Source organism: Vicugna pacos, chromosome 1 (assembly GCF_048564905.1).
Source record: "Vicugna pacos chromosome 1, VicPac4, whole genome shotgun sequence".
In the NCBI taxonomy this organism is placed as follows: domain Eukaryota; kingdom Metazoa; phylum Chordata; class Mammalia; order Artiodactyla; family Camelidae; genus Vicugna; species Vicugna pacos.
In genome coordinates this window covers 123,209,532-123,224,110 of record NC_132987.1, presented here as the reverse complement: position 1 = coordinate 123,224,110, position 14,579 = coordinate 123,209,532, and positions in this window count along the sequence as shown.

The following is a 14,579-nucleotide window of genomic DNA, read 5'->3' as shown; positions in this document are numbered from 1 at the left end:
CTCCTCTGGGCCCTTGCCCGCTGCCCACCCGGGGTCGGGGCCAGGACCTCGGCCCCTTTGCCAGCAGCACTCGTCGTGCCTTGCCGTTGAGGGGTTTCAGCCGTGCTTGTTAATGTCTGGGGTCTGGGGCGGTGGGAGGCGGGGTTCCCGGTCCCACCTCCAGGTTCAGCGACTCGCTAGGAGGCCTCACAGCTGTGGTTTGTTGCAGAGAAAGGCCCAGGGGCTGAGGCAGCACAGGGAGGGTCGCGTGGGGAGAAGCCAGGGGACACGGGGCACAGGCTTCCTGAGCCCCACCCCCCACCCCAGGGAGTCACAAAGGAAGCACTGACCCGCCAGCAGGGAGCTCGTGGGAGATCAGCGCCCAGGGCTTTCCTGGGGCTGGTCACGTGGGCGCCCTCCGCCTGGCCCGCCCCCAAGTTCCAGACTCCCAGAGGGAGCGCGGCTGTCCATACTGTGTGTGCAGACGGGCCAGGCCCGGGAGGCCCCGCGTCACTCCATGTGCACGTTCCCAGACGCCCGAGGGTGGCGTCCCAGGCCGGCTGTGCGCTTCCCTCCGTAGGTGTCCTGAACTGCTCCCCTTTGGGGATTTTAATTACATTTATTTCAGAACGCTTGTTCGCTCTGTCCCTTCCTGAGTGTTTCAGTCTTCATTTGGGGCCCCTTTTCTGTGGTGCTGGTTTTGTGGGAGATTTGGGAGGCTTGGGTCAGCGTCCACCCTGTTTTCCTGTTTGCCAGTCTGATCCCAGGAACAGAGAGGGAAGTTCCGGGGCTTTGTCTCCTGGGTGTGGGGGCCCCACTGTGCCCCTCCAGGCTCTGGCCCTGCACGACCGGAAACGCGGAGCTCGCAGGGCCCTCGGCCCTTCGGCCCCTGTTGTCTGTGTGTGGGACGAGCGCTTGTCCGATGCGTCCGTCCCCTGTGTCAGCCAGGGTGCCTGGGTGGAGTACATGAGGGAGGCCCCCCCGTCTGCCCGCGTCAAGGGCGCCCCTCCCCCCCAGAACTGGGCTTTGTAGAGGGGACAAAGCAGTGGTTCAGTCCTTGAAGAGGCAGACAGCACCAGCCTTCCCCACCTCTGACCCAGAGTCCCTGAGCCCAGGCCCCTGTGGCATCTGGACCTGTGTCCAGGGTGTGGACTTGCCCCGGGCCCACCACCTCCCCCTCTGAGCAAAGCCCGGTTCTGGAGGACGCCAGCCTGGCCCAGTCACACCCTGAGTCAGCAGAGGTGCCCTCAAGCCCGTCTGCCAGGCCAGCCACCCTGTCACCCCTGAGCCCCAGGATCCTCGGGCACCTGCTGAGGGTTCCTCTCCGCCAGCGCCTGCCCTCCCGCACAGCGGTCTCTGCCCACTGGCCTTGGGAGGCGTGCCCTGCCCCCCGCCTGGTTGTGTCCCCTGCCTGGCTGCCCCACTCTTCAGGCCCCGAGTCTCCTCCCCAGCTGCCCTCACCAGCCAGGTGAACCAGTCACGCCTCCACCGCCCCCTGTTCCTCAGCTGAACAAGGGGTGATGCGGCCTTGGGAGGGTGCCGCAGCGTCCAGGAGGAGAGTGTGCCCGGCAGACGCGGCGCTGCTGCCCTCAGGCCACGCCACTTGGGGCAATCTTGGCCTCACCTTTTATATTTTGGCTAGACTTGCTGTATCTCTGAGTGAGGGAGCTGATGTGTAAGTGGTGCAGAGCTCAGGACTGAGTGGTCCTGGAGCGGGGCGTGTCCACGGTGTGACACTGCAGGTGGGTCTGGGCTGTGACCCGTGGAGCCAGAGGGGTGTTGTCCCCGGCCGGGCAGCCCTGCGCCCCCTCCCACCTGCCTCGGGTGCTGTCCTCAGGAATCCTACACGGCCCGGAAATGCCTCCGCAGCGGGAGCCGAGGTCCTGCGTGGACCTCTTCCTCCTTGGAGTCCCAAGGAGTCTTGGTGGTGGTCACTGTCTTTCAGGAGTGGAGATGAGGGAGGCTGTGTTCTCAGGGTGACGGGCCTGGTGTCCAGCCTTGGGGCGGCGCCAGGGGAGCACAGGTGGGGTCTCATGGGAAGTGGGAGGGGATGGCAGGGCCTGCAGCCTGCTTGCTGCCATCACACAGTGGCGGGCGCAGGGTCTCTGGGCGGGACCTGCTGCCCAGCAGCACAGTGAGGGGCGCCCGGGCCTGTGGATGGAGGCCACGGACCCAGTAGGTGGGTAGGGTCCTGGGGGCGGCTGGACCAGGTCATCGGTGGTCCGAGCCAGCTGCCTGGGCTGGGCCGTGTGTGAGCAAGTGACGGATCCCTGCGACTCAGCTTGTCTCCAGGGGACGGTGGTGCCAGGTCCCTTTCAAGTGGCGCGTGAGCGTGTGCCTGCGCGTGTGGGTTTACCTCCCTGGCAGAGGACCTGACGTTGGAGCTGGCTCAGATGGAAACGAGAGACCGAGGGATTGTCTTGCTAGTGGCTCTTTGAAATCCTGGATAATGCGCTAAATGAGTTGGAACCACATGAAACACGCAGCTTCGGGTCAAAGCCGACTCGGGGAATCTCACGGGGTTCTCCCTCCTGGACCAATTCCCACCCGAGGAGCAGCTACTCGAGGGGACGAGGCGGCAGCGAGGCCCCAGGTGCCAGACCTCGGGCGCCACCTCACCCGGCACGGCCCCCGCCTCCTGCCATGCCCCACGCTCACCTGTGCACATACGTGGCTCCTCGGGGGTGAGAAGCCCCTGCAGACTTCAGGGGTGAGCGGGTCAAGGGTGAGCACCAGCCCGCGCACTGGACCCCCAACTCGCCAGCGAGGTGGAGGGCATCTGAGGCCCAGCCACACAGGGCAGGATGGAGTCAGCCTTCGCTCCCCACCGCTGCAGCCCCTGGGCACTGCCTGGGAGTCTGGCAGGCTTACAGGGTCCAGCGAGGTCTGGGCTGCAGGGACAAGGGAGGGAGGATGTCCTGGGCTGGCTGAGCCGGAGCCGTGGGGGGTACCCACAGGGAGTGACCGGCCGCAGGGGAGGGAGGGGCCCCTGCCCACCAGCGCCCAGTGAAGGCGGAGCGTGGAGGTGAGTCCCACACCTGGCCCAAGCTCCCACCTGTCTCTGTCTCCCCTCCTGTCCCCGGCCTGGGCTGTCCCGTCACATCAGCACCGACCGCTGTGGACGTGGAATCAGGGTGGGCAAATGAGGTGCCACGGGATTGGTGACGCTGCTGCCCAGGGCTGAGGGGACACGTGGAGGGGGCTGCCCGTCGCTGCAGGGAAGTGAAGGTTGCCCCAGATCATTCACCCTTTACAGCACGAGCTGAGTGCTGTGGCCCCAGGGCTCCCAGCGCCCGAGGACGGACAGGACAGACGGAGAGCCTGCGCCCTGCCTCCCACCCACACCCTCCCCGAGTTTGGGATGCCGTGGGGCGAGGATGCCGCCCCACCCGCCCGCACCTGCCCGCGCCACGAGCACAGCTTCCCTGCTGGTCCGCTAACGTGAGTTGTGTCTCCAGACTCTGTGATCCCAGCCTTCCTGTGCTTGGGGGTAAACCCCTCGCTTGTGCCGCCCGCGCTCGCAGCGGGTGGGGCGCGGCTCCCGTCTGCGTCTCGCTCGCTGCGTCAGGCCGGCCTCGAGGATGGCTCGGACTCTCCATCTTTCTTTCTTACGGGATCCCCTGTTCTTGAAAGTTTGGTGGAACTTCCCCGTTAAGCCACCTGGGCCTCCTGCTTTCTTTGAGATTTTTTTTTAACATTTAAACCAGCTAAATAAAGCATTACGTTTAAAGTGGATTTCTTGCAGAGAGAATGTGTTTGGGTCTCGTTGCTGTGTTTTTATTATTTTTTATCTGGTCTGACGATCTCGCTTTTAATGAGTGTATTTATGTTCAGTGAAGATCCCTGCGGTGCTTGGATTTCGTCTGCAGCATTTGACTTCCGTTTGCCCCTCGGGTTTGAGTCTTTCCTCCTAGTTTCCTGTCCTTTTCTAGATTACTTGAGTATTTTTTAGTATTCCCTTTAGTCTGTTGGGGTTTTTAAAACTTTTAAATCGAAGTGTAGTCCGTTTACAGCGTTGTGTTCGTGCCCGGTGCACAGCACACTGACTCGGTTGCGCACACACAGACACACACACACACGTACCCTCCTCTCCGCAGGTCACCGCGAGGCCCCGGGCGCAGCCCTGCGCTGTGCGGAGGGCCTGGCTGTCGGCCGGGCTGTTCGCAGCGGTCGGTGTTGGCCGACCCAGCTTGTTGGCTTCTCAGGTGCTTGTTGGTGTCCATCTTTCAGTGCTTGCTCTGGGGACCACAGCAGACTTCCGCTTGTGCGCAGTCCGTGTTAATGCTGCACCACTGCAGGTGAAGCCCAGAGCCCTTCCGGTCATGAGGCCCCCTGTCGTGTTTGTCATCCGTGCTACACGTGCACATGCGGGTCACCCGGACGATGTTCAAGTTCTGGCCTCCGGTGGTTATTTGAAAGAAGCTGAAGGAGAAAGCCAGCACGTTACGCTTGCTGGATGTTCGTTCTTCCTGTGTCGTCATCTGCCTCTGAGGCCCTGTCCCCTCGGGTGTCACTTTCTGTGTCAAGAACTCCCTGTGGGCACCGCGTCCCCAGGCTTGACCTGCCCCTGTGTCGCTGGAGACCCTCCACGCTGTAGGGTCCAGACTAGGGGCGTCGTCCACTGTCCGGGGGCCTCGCGTCCCCGCCATGACTGGAGTTGGCGCCCCTGAAGCTGTGCCCCTCTCCGGCCCCCTCGGTCTCTGGTTTCACGCTGGGCCATCTCCGGCCCTGGCCTCCCCGAGTCTGTCCTGTCTGGGTGTCATGGAGCTTTGCGAGTGTGTAAATTCGTGTGTCTGCCACATTCGAGAAGCTGGCAGCCACCGTTCCTTGGCACTGTCTTCCCTCTCCCCCTGGGACGCCTGGGACCCGGGGTCGGGCCCTGCGATGCCCCCGGCCCGTCAGAACCTCCTGTCCTCTCTCTGTTCTCCGGGAGTCGTTTCTGCGGCTCCACCTCACGTGCCCTGAATCTTCTGCCACCTTCGTTCTGCTGCGGGCTTTTGCAGGAAGACCCACCTCCTGTGCCGTGTTGTTTTGGCTCTAGGTCTTGTCGATGTCTCGGTTCCCCTGCTGAGAGCTGTGCGCCGTGGCGCTGCAGGTGCGCACGCCCCGCTCAGGGAGGGCGGGGCCTCGGAACCGCTCGTGCTCGGGCCGGCGTCTGCTCCCGGGCTTGCCCCTGGGGCTGCAGAGTTGTACCTGCGCTTCCTGCTGAAGAACCTTTGCTTGACTGCTATGTATGTGATTATTTTGAGTGTCGTGTTTTCAGACTCTGGTTCTGCTCAGTTTCTCGGGAAATTTTTTTCAAAGGCAGGGACTCCGCCCTGCAGGTTCGGACTGAAGCTCTGTCTTGCCTTCTCTGTCCTCGGAGCCTTCGCCGCCGTGTCTGGGTTTGTGTGGCCCGGACCGGGTCAGAGTGGGGCTGGGGTGGTTTGTATCATGGTTTAGGTCTTTAAGCTTTTCTTGCTTCTGTGTGGTGGTTGGCACAGGGAATCGGGGTGCCCCCTCCAGGGCTCTCCCTGCCACTCCCCCTGACCTGTGGCCCCGGCCCCGGCCCCCTTCCCCGGCCCGCTTCCCGGCCGGGTCTAGAGCTCTCAGCCGGGCAGCCTCTGTGCTCCGCGCGGACCAGCACAGCTGGGGCCCGTGCCCTCGCAAGCTGTGGGTGCAGCGGCCTTTTCTCCTGGTTCCTTTGGCCTCTCTTGGGGTTTGGGGCACCTGCCCAGCTGTGACTGTAGAGGGGGTGCTGGTTACAGGCCGGCCTTGGGCAGGGCCAGGAGAAAGGAGAGGGTCCTCTATCCCTTGGCACTCGGCACACCTCTGCCTGTCCAGTTCTAGAAACAGGTTTCTCCTGGGACTTGGCTGTCCACGCTTGCTGCGAGGTCCCTGGTCCAGCTGCCCTCAGTCCAGGCCAGAGACGGGAGGACACGGCTCCCACCGCCCGGGTGAGGGCTCTCACTCAAAGTGGCCTTCTGTGGTCCCTCCGCGGGCCCTCCGGCCTCCTGGGCCCCATGCAGACGGCGGCGCTGTAATCGGGGGCAGAGGTGGCCTGCCTGCTGCACACCCCCACCTCGTTTCTCTCCGTCCACTCGTCAGGACACCCCTGGTTTTGGGTTTTGGTGACAGCTGCAGCTGACAGCGGTGCCCTCAAAGTTCCTGGCCGCAGCACGCGTCCACGCTTTCTGTGCAGTGACCTCGCGCGGCTGCCTGGGGCTGCCGCTTCCGCCGTAAAACCCACCCTCGCTCTTCCCTCCTCCCAGGACCCGGCCACGTGGGGTCAGGACCCCCGAGACTGTCCTCGGGTCCCGTAGTCTGTCCGTTTCTCTTCAGTCTTGTTTCCTCTCTTCCTCAGTTTGGTTCTATCGGTCGGTTTTCTGGCCGAGCCGGCCAGGGAATCACGCGTTTTGGCTGTTCCAGAACCGAGGAGTGCAGCTGACTCGCTTAAGCACCCTGCTGACCTGCGAGGTGCCGCATCTTCACCGTGTGTTCCCTTTGTCCCTCGAACCTGCTCACACACCGCTCGCATCTCGTGGCTCCAGCCCCAGGACCACCTCCCGGCTGCCATCGCCTGCCTCTCCCTTCTTCTCTCATCGGGGGTTTTCCGTCATCGGTGGAGCTTTGCCGCTGAGATGTCCCAGACTCTGGGCTCTTGTCTTCCCTGAAGAGTGTTGCTTCTTGACCAGTTGGTCCTTGAATCGGTGTGAGTTTGGTTTTGTGCTGCGTTGGGTCAGATTGAGGCGCGTCAGGGGTTCCCAAGCTCCCGTGACTCACCGGACCCCACACCCAGACCGCCCCCAGCTCCTGCCAGGGCTTACTTTGGTCTTTGCCAGAGGCTGGGGGAGGTCTGGCGTGGACCTGACTTACGGATGTCTCCCTTAGGGCGAGGCATGGCCTTTCTGGGTGCCAGGGGACAAGCGAGGGGCTGAGGTGGGATCTCCACACGCCCTGCCAGCTCCCTGGACCGCCCTGCCTCTGCCTACGCCCACCCCAGACCAGCTTCTCTGGCCGTCCCCACACGCTCACTGGCGGGTGCCGATAGTCCTCAGCCAAGGGCGTGGGGGCCACGGATTCTGGTGCCGCCCCCGTCCTGGTGCCCCACCTGCACACCCCTGCCGGTCCAGCTCTGTGCCACGTGGGAGCCACCCTGCCCCGGGAGGGTCCCCAGCCTCGTGTCGCTTTCTCTGGGGTCACAGTCTCAGCCAGGCCTCGTCTGCTGCCTGGAGACAGTGCCTGTTGTCCATCAGGCGTGCTGGGGGTTTCGGCCACAAGCCCTGGCCCAGGACCAGCTGCCATCACAGCCCTGGTGGGACTGAGACCGTCACCAACTTTGGTCTGTCCCCTTGTTACGGCCGACGTGTGATACTTGTATGATTTGAAAAACATAAAATGAGAATGTTGGTGAAGTGTCACCCACCCCTGCACGTGCGTCCCCATCCGTGTTTCAGGCGATGCGTTGGCTGGCGCCGGGCGGGGGCAGGGGGAGGGTGTTGGACAGGGGTGTTCCTCCTCCAGCCCCGCCCTGACAGCTTGTGTCGTGGAGGGGACAGGGGAATAAACGCAGGCTTATTTGATGCCAGTTCTTCACCCTTCTGGAGATTACTTTTAAAGTGTATTTCATATTTATTTTTTGGCTTTAGCCTGACCATCCTATGTATGAACCCACACTCTGTTTTGGGGCCTCACATGGACCCTGGTGTCAGGTGCATCCCACGCCTGAAGCAGCAGGAACCAGAACCCCCGACACGCAAGGCCGCTGGGCACTGTGCCTGGGCCACGGCACTGTGCGCTTGTGGTCAGCAGTCTCTGCAGGAGGAAGGTGTCCGCTGTCTGTGGGACAAGCCCCTGGAGGCGGGGGCCCGTGGGAGCAGGGCAGGGCTTCCCGCCACACTGACGACGTGGTGAGTGGGGGGCGGCGGCTTGTGGGGCAGTGGGCGCCTCGGCATCTGGGGCCCTGAGCTGGTGCCTGGGAAGAGCCTGTGCCCCCTGGCTGGCTGTGTCCCCCCACCCCTCCTCTGCTCAGGAAGGCAGGCCCAGCACCTCCAGTCAGCTGAGGGAGTCAGACAATTCCAGAGTGAAGCTGAGTGGGAGAGCGTGGGTGGGATGGGGGGCCAGGACGGAGGAGCTGGGGTGGGAGCTCACTGCAGGGACCCAGGTCTCCATGTCCAGGTGTATCCAGGGAGGGGCGCGGGGCTGGGCAAGCAGACAAGTGCCCTGGGGCACACCTTCACATCTGAGTGCCTGGATCCCCGCCAGGGCCCCCAGCCCCTCCCAGAGCAGCACAGAGGCCTGGCCCCCGCCCCGGTCCCCGTCGACTGGCACCCCATCCATCAGATAGCACTCCGTCCCCGGCAGCGCTCCGCCTCGTGGGCTGGCTTCAAGTATTTTCATGTACCCTCGAGAGAATGATTAAAAAGTAATTAACCTAAATTTAGCCTGATTGTCATAAATAAATTAGCCACATGAATCACCTGTGATTTGCCAGCCTGCACACGCCTGGCTCCAGGTGGACGTGGCCGCGGGAGAGGCAGCTGCCCCCGGCGGAGAGCGGGCCCTGCAGCCTCAGCAGGGGGCCTCGGACCCCTCCCCACGCCTGCTGCCGTCTTGCAGGTGGCAAAGGGGGTCACTGGGTGCAACGTCACACCCCAGCCGGCCCCCGGGGTCTGCCCAGCACTCCAGGGAGGGGCGGCCCCTGGCGCGGGACCCAGCAGGGTCTCAGGGTCTGGCCTAGGTGACTGCTCACTCTGCGCGTGGCCGCGGGGTCCCCAGCGGACGTGCTCCGCGAGCCAGGACAGGCCCGGCGAACGAGGCAGGGACCGCATACCAGGCTGGGGCAGGCCTGCTCGTCTCAGTCCCAGTGCAGGGGCTGCAGGGCTCTGCTCCCCGGAACCCCTCAGCTGTGGGCTCCCTCCCTCCATGGCAACCCCACCCCCCACCCCGGAAGGGCAGAGGGCTCAGAGCCAGCGTGTGAGGGGCCCCGCCAGGCCTGCACACGGAGACCGCGGCGACACGGTGAAGTCTGCCTGTAGCTGGACGAGGAGGTGGCGGGTGGGGCAAAGCAGCAGAGCACGCTTGGCGCTCGGCTGTGGTCGCGCGGGTGTGGGCCGTCTGCACTGGGGACGTCAGGCGTGCCCGGAGCACAGACGTGCGCGTCCTCACGTTGCACATTCACCCCCCAAACGTGTGTTCCTTACCCCCGTTTCAACATGTTCAGTCGCCAGTCATGCTACACTCAAGATTTTCATTACGTTAATATCAGCTAACAGTGTTGCTCTAAAATATTTCTAAAAGCCACAGTTGTATTCAGAGTGTAAACCCTTGAATACGTTTCCATAAACTAAGTGAAATACAAAAACGAACAACAAAAAATTGTTCATTGTTTTCAAATAGTTGTTTCCTTTCACAGTACTCAAAGGTGCGCATTTAAAGTGAAAACGCAGGTTATAATTAATGAATATAAAATGTCAGTAAACATTGTGGTGGGGGGAGGGTGTAACGTGCTTAGCATGCACAAGGTCCTGGGTTCAATCCCCGGTGCCTCCCCTGAAAAACCAAACAAATAAACCTAATTACCTGCCCCTGCCAAAAAAACCCCCAAAACATTAAAATTAAGGTTTTGAAAATCTCATTCTTTTGAAAATGCAAGTAAGTCTTACTGAAGGTGCTTTAAAGGAACAGCTTGCGATCTGCATTTTGAGGGAAAGGAGGTGCCCGGTGTCCCGTGTGCTCGGGACCTGCACCTAGAGGGCGTCTCATCCGGGCCGCGTCCCTGGGGTGCGGCAGCAGTGGCTCAAGTCTGCGCAGCCCTCAGACTCCGAGACCGCCCATCAGGGCTCGAGGGAAGGCGGGACCACTGGGCCTTTTGCTGCTCCGTGTCCGTGTCGGCCAGGCTAGCTCGCCTGCACCTCTTCTCACCCAGCGCCTCCTCCCTTCAAGCCAGGGCCCAGGCCCCTCTCTGCGGCCACGCTGGCTGCGGGCCCTACCCTTCCCAGGTCTCAGGACGCTGGCCTGAGCCCCGGGCCTGGGTGGTGGTGGTGGTGAGGGCACGTGTCCTGGGTGTGCTGGGCGTGCAGGGGGCGGGTCCCACTGCATGTGCCGTCCCTTGCGTACTTTTGTGTTTGTGACCTGCAGGCGCCTGACACGTGGGCTCTTCTGGGACACGGGTCACTTCGCTCACAGCCTGCTGGTCACACACAGGGCTCAGGACAAGGATGGGGGTCTCCGGGGCCTGGAAGGACTGGGGAAAGGCGGTGTCCACACGACAGGTCAGGCCCCTCCTCCACCCCCTCACCGCGCCCTTCCTGCCCTGGGGACTGTGCGCTCGCCTCGGACGTGCTGTCTTCTAGGTGGGGGCCTGCCAGCCAAAATTTTGCTCAGCTATACATTTATTTTTTTTAAACTTTACAGTTTCCTTCTAAATTTTGCGAACGCACGTCAGTAACTATGACTGCTCGATCCTCCATGTCCTCGCCTCCCGCCAGGGAGGCTGGGATGCGAGTCAGGAGGACTGGCCCGCTGTGGGCAGCCTGCTCCCGGGGCTGGAGGGGCTGGGACCTGGCTCAGGGCAGGACCTTCCTGTGCCTGCGGTGCCTCTGTCAGGGTGGGCCAGGAGGTAACGATGATGTCCCACCCTGCCTTCAGGCCCAGCCAGCACGACTGTTTGCACGAGTGTCTGTGTCCCCCTCTGCTCGACCGTCTCCCCGGTCTTGTTCACGGTGCTGATCCCCACTCCTCCAGGTGCAGGGACAGCACCTGTCAGGCCCCTCTTCAGACTGCCAGCACTGCCGGATTTGGCTGGCTGGTTTTGCTTTGTTTTGGTTTGGACTGGTTTGATTCCGATCGGCCAGCCGACAGGGGGAGGTTGTGCACAGACGGTGCTCACACCTCCTCCAGGACGGGGTCCCCGGCTCTGCTTGGTCGAGGGCCACCTTCCTGGACTCCTGCGGTCTGAGCTGTGGTCACCTAGGTAGTGTAGCCCTTTGGGGGTCCCAAAGAGACGCTCGTCTCAGGAGCCCAGGGACCTGCCTTCTGTCCTGAGAGCTTGGCCAGGCTGGGAAGCGGACGCCCAGGCTCGCACGTCCAGCAAAGGCCTAGGGACGGACTGGGCACCTTTCTGGCTCTTGCCTCCTCTTCCCGTGGCCCGTGGGCTCCTGCTGTGGCCGCAGCCTGGGGTGCACGGGTGGAGGTGTTTCCCGTCGTCCCCCGTGGTTGTCCTCCCCCACAGCCCGCCCCTTCCGCCTGGTGTCCTGCTGCCTCCGTCTGCCACCTGGAGAGGAGGCATCCGCAGGTGTCCAGGTGCCACAGGAAACGACAGACGTGCGTTTCTCATGCGTCCAGAGCCCGAAAGCCCAGGGTTGAGGCCGGACTCAGGTGAGAAGCGCCCCTGGCCTGCAGGCGCCCCTTCTCGCTGGGTCTTCGCGGGGCGGAGAGGAAGGCCTGGCCTCTCCCGCATCTTTTTCCTTTTTCAGTGACGTGAAATTGATGTACAGTGTTAGTTTCAGACGAGCAGCAAAGCGGTTGAGTCGTACAGACACATGCGTGTGTATTTTCTTCGTCTCAATTCTTCCCCGTTACAGGTTATTACAGATGCTGAATGCAGTTCCCTGTGCGGCACAGTAGGGCCTTGTCTGTTACCTATACGTGAATGGTAATGTGTATCTGCTGATCCCAAGCTCCCAGTTTGCCCATCCCTCCCCCTCCCCGTTTGGTTTCTGTGTCTGCGAGACTGTTTCTGACCTGCCAGTAAGTTCATCTGTGTCTTTTTCTTAGATTCCACATGTCAGTGATATCGTATGCTATTTGTCTTCCTCTGTCTGACTTCACTTGATGTGATCATCTCCAGGTCCATCCACGTTGCTGCAAATGGCATTATTTGGTCATTTTTATGGCTGAGTAGTATTCCACTGCATGAACGTACCACAGCTGCTTTACCCGGCCACCTGTCGGTGGACACCGAGGTTGCCTCCGCGTCTTGGCTGCTGTGTGCAGTGCTGCTGTGAGCACGGGGTGCAGGTGTCTGTTCATGTTATAGTTTTCCCTGGATGTGTGCTCAGAAGTGGGGTGGCTGGATCACAGGGTGAGTCTATTTTTAGTTTTTTAAGGGACCTCCTTACTGTCCTCCATTCTCCCTCTTCTGGTAAGGACACAAATCCCACTGTGAGGGCCCCACCCTCATGACCCCATCTGAACCCAATTACCTCCTGAAGTTCCCAGCTCCAAACACTGTCACGTTGGGGTGGAGCGTCAGTGTGTGAATTTGGGGGATGCAAGTGTCCAGTCAGTGACCGCCTCTCCCCGGTATAGACAGCAGAGCCCGGCACCAGGTCCCCGCCCCCTAAACGGTCATGGAGTGAGCTGCGCCTTCAGGGGGCAGACGTCCAGGTGCTCTTTCCCACCAAGCTGCCCTGGGGGCCCTCAGCCACCTCCTCCGGCTGGCAAGTACCCCCAGAGCCAAGTGGCTCTAAGTGCCGGGCCCCTCTCTGGGGTCTCAGCCTTTCAGTGCCCTCTGGCGTGCTACCTGTTCAATGAGTTGGCGTCCCAGCCTTGGGACCGGCCTGCAGCCTGAGGAGGGGCCCAGCTCTGAGGCTGGAGCCCTCTCCTCCCACCAGAGCCACGCCTGCTGCTGCAGGGCCCCTCCTGTGGCCGGGGTTCCCCTAGAGGCCCTCCTGCTTGGATGTAGTTCATCCTGAGACCCCAGATGGCAGTGACCCCCCATCGAGGCTTCGCAGACCCACCTGGGGGCCAGCTGAGGGTGTGGCTGGGGAACAGACAGCCCCAGGTCCTGCTTGGAGAGCTAGAGCCTGGCGCGTGGGGGCGCGGTAAGCAGCACCCAGGACAGCATTTGCTGTCGCTTGTCCACATCGCCGCCCTGTGGCTCACAGCGGGGTCTACAGGGAACTGGCACTTCCTACTCAGCTGCCGTCCACGGTGCCCCTCCCCAAGACACTGCGCCGTGAGAGCCGCCCCACCGTGTGTGCGGGTTCTGCAGGGAGCCCCACCCTCATCGTTTCCGGGCACACACGCGTGTCTGGACCAGTTGCCAGCCCCTCCTTAGCGATGGCAGCCGACGACGTCACTCCAGAGTCACGCTCAGAACGCGTCCAGCTCCCTCCCCTCAGCCACCTGGAGATGCAGTCACTCCCATGTCTTCCCCTTCAAAGCCACGGGCCTGCCCCCAGCATTCATCACCTGCGGCAGGTGACGCACAGGCCTCGGAATCCCATGGGGCCATTGTCCTTACTGGTGAGACGGCCACACGCCCGTGCATGGGCGCACATGCACACACAGAGGGCTGGGGGCGGGGCTTCCAGGGCAGCTGGATGGAGCAGCCCGGCCTGGCCCCGTGGACAGTGCATCCAGCCTGGCTGTCCTTCTGCAGGCCGTGGGGCCATCAAGGTTCCCAGAGCCATGCGTGTGGAGTGGCATCTTCAAAGGCCCCTCCTGCTGTGGGGACAGGGTGGGGTGGGAGGCGGGGAGGCCGAGGCAGCTGGAGGCCGTGCAGGGTGGCTGGGGCTTGGAGGCAGTGAAGATGGACATCGGGGCACCTGAGATGGATTGCAGAACCGACAGGATTTGCCAGTGGACCCGCGGAGGCAGAGGCGAGGGGACTAAGGCCCAAGCCACCGGGCGGGCTGTGGGGACGGGGCAGGCGAGGGGGTGATGTGTGAGGCGCCAGCAGAACGCGATGTTGGTTCGGGCCCCGTGCCCCTTCTCCCTTACTCTGGCAACGCTCCCCCCGTTTCCTTGTGGGAATTGTCCCTCTCCACAGCGTGCAGTCAGTGGTCAGGGGAGCATGTAAGCCATACCTCAGCCACCAGGGCTGTGCCTCCCGGGGTCTGAGCCCTGAGCCAAGGGTCCCGGGACAGACGCCCGACGCCCCTGGACGGATGTGGCCCGTGACCCCAGAGCTTCCAGCCACTGCAGTCCCTAGCAGCCAGTTTTGTTCTTCCCAGCTGGAGGAGCCCAGCCCTGGGGCCTCTGAAACTCTGCCCCCGAGGGGTGCATGACACACGCTCAGGGGGCGACAGCAGGTGGAGCACGAAGCCCGGGGGTGAGACGGCAGCAGACATGTTGGCTGCTGCCCGAAAGGGCCAGGGCTTGAACGGGGACATTCCTGTTTGTGATGCTTGCCCATGACTGTCTGTGTCTTGGTGAATTCTGCGGGGTCCTCCACCTCGTGCCCTCACCCCACCTGCGCTTCCTGGCTGCCACTCGACCATCTGGCATGCATGCCTGGCGTTTAAGTCTGCCTGCCACACGCTGCCCCGGCCACGAGAGCGAGGGGCTCACGGTGCCTGAAACCCTCTAGTTTGGAGCAAGAAGCAGGCAGTGTTGTGCTGATTTGTGAGCAGGAGCTTCTGGGCAGAGATGCATCCCCGGAGCGCAGACCACGGAGACAACACGGCTCATGTGCGTCCACAGCGCAGGAGCAAAGGCAGCAGCCACACGGGCTCCCGGCGAGGCCCCCTGCCGCTCAGAGCCAGTGAGAGCCCCCTGGAGCCCCAGACAGCATCTGGGTCCTGGGGGTGCAGGGGCGCAGTGCCTCGTGGGGCCTGGGGACCCCCAAAGTCCACCCAGGCATCTGCCAGCTCATCAGTGAGGCAGGGACGTCA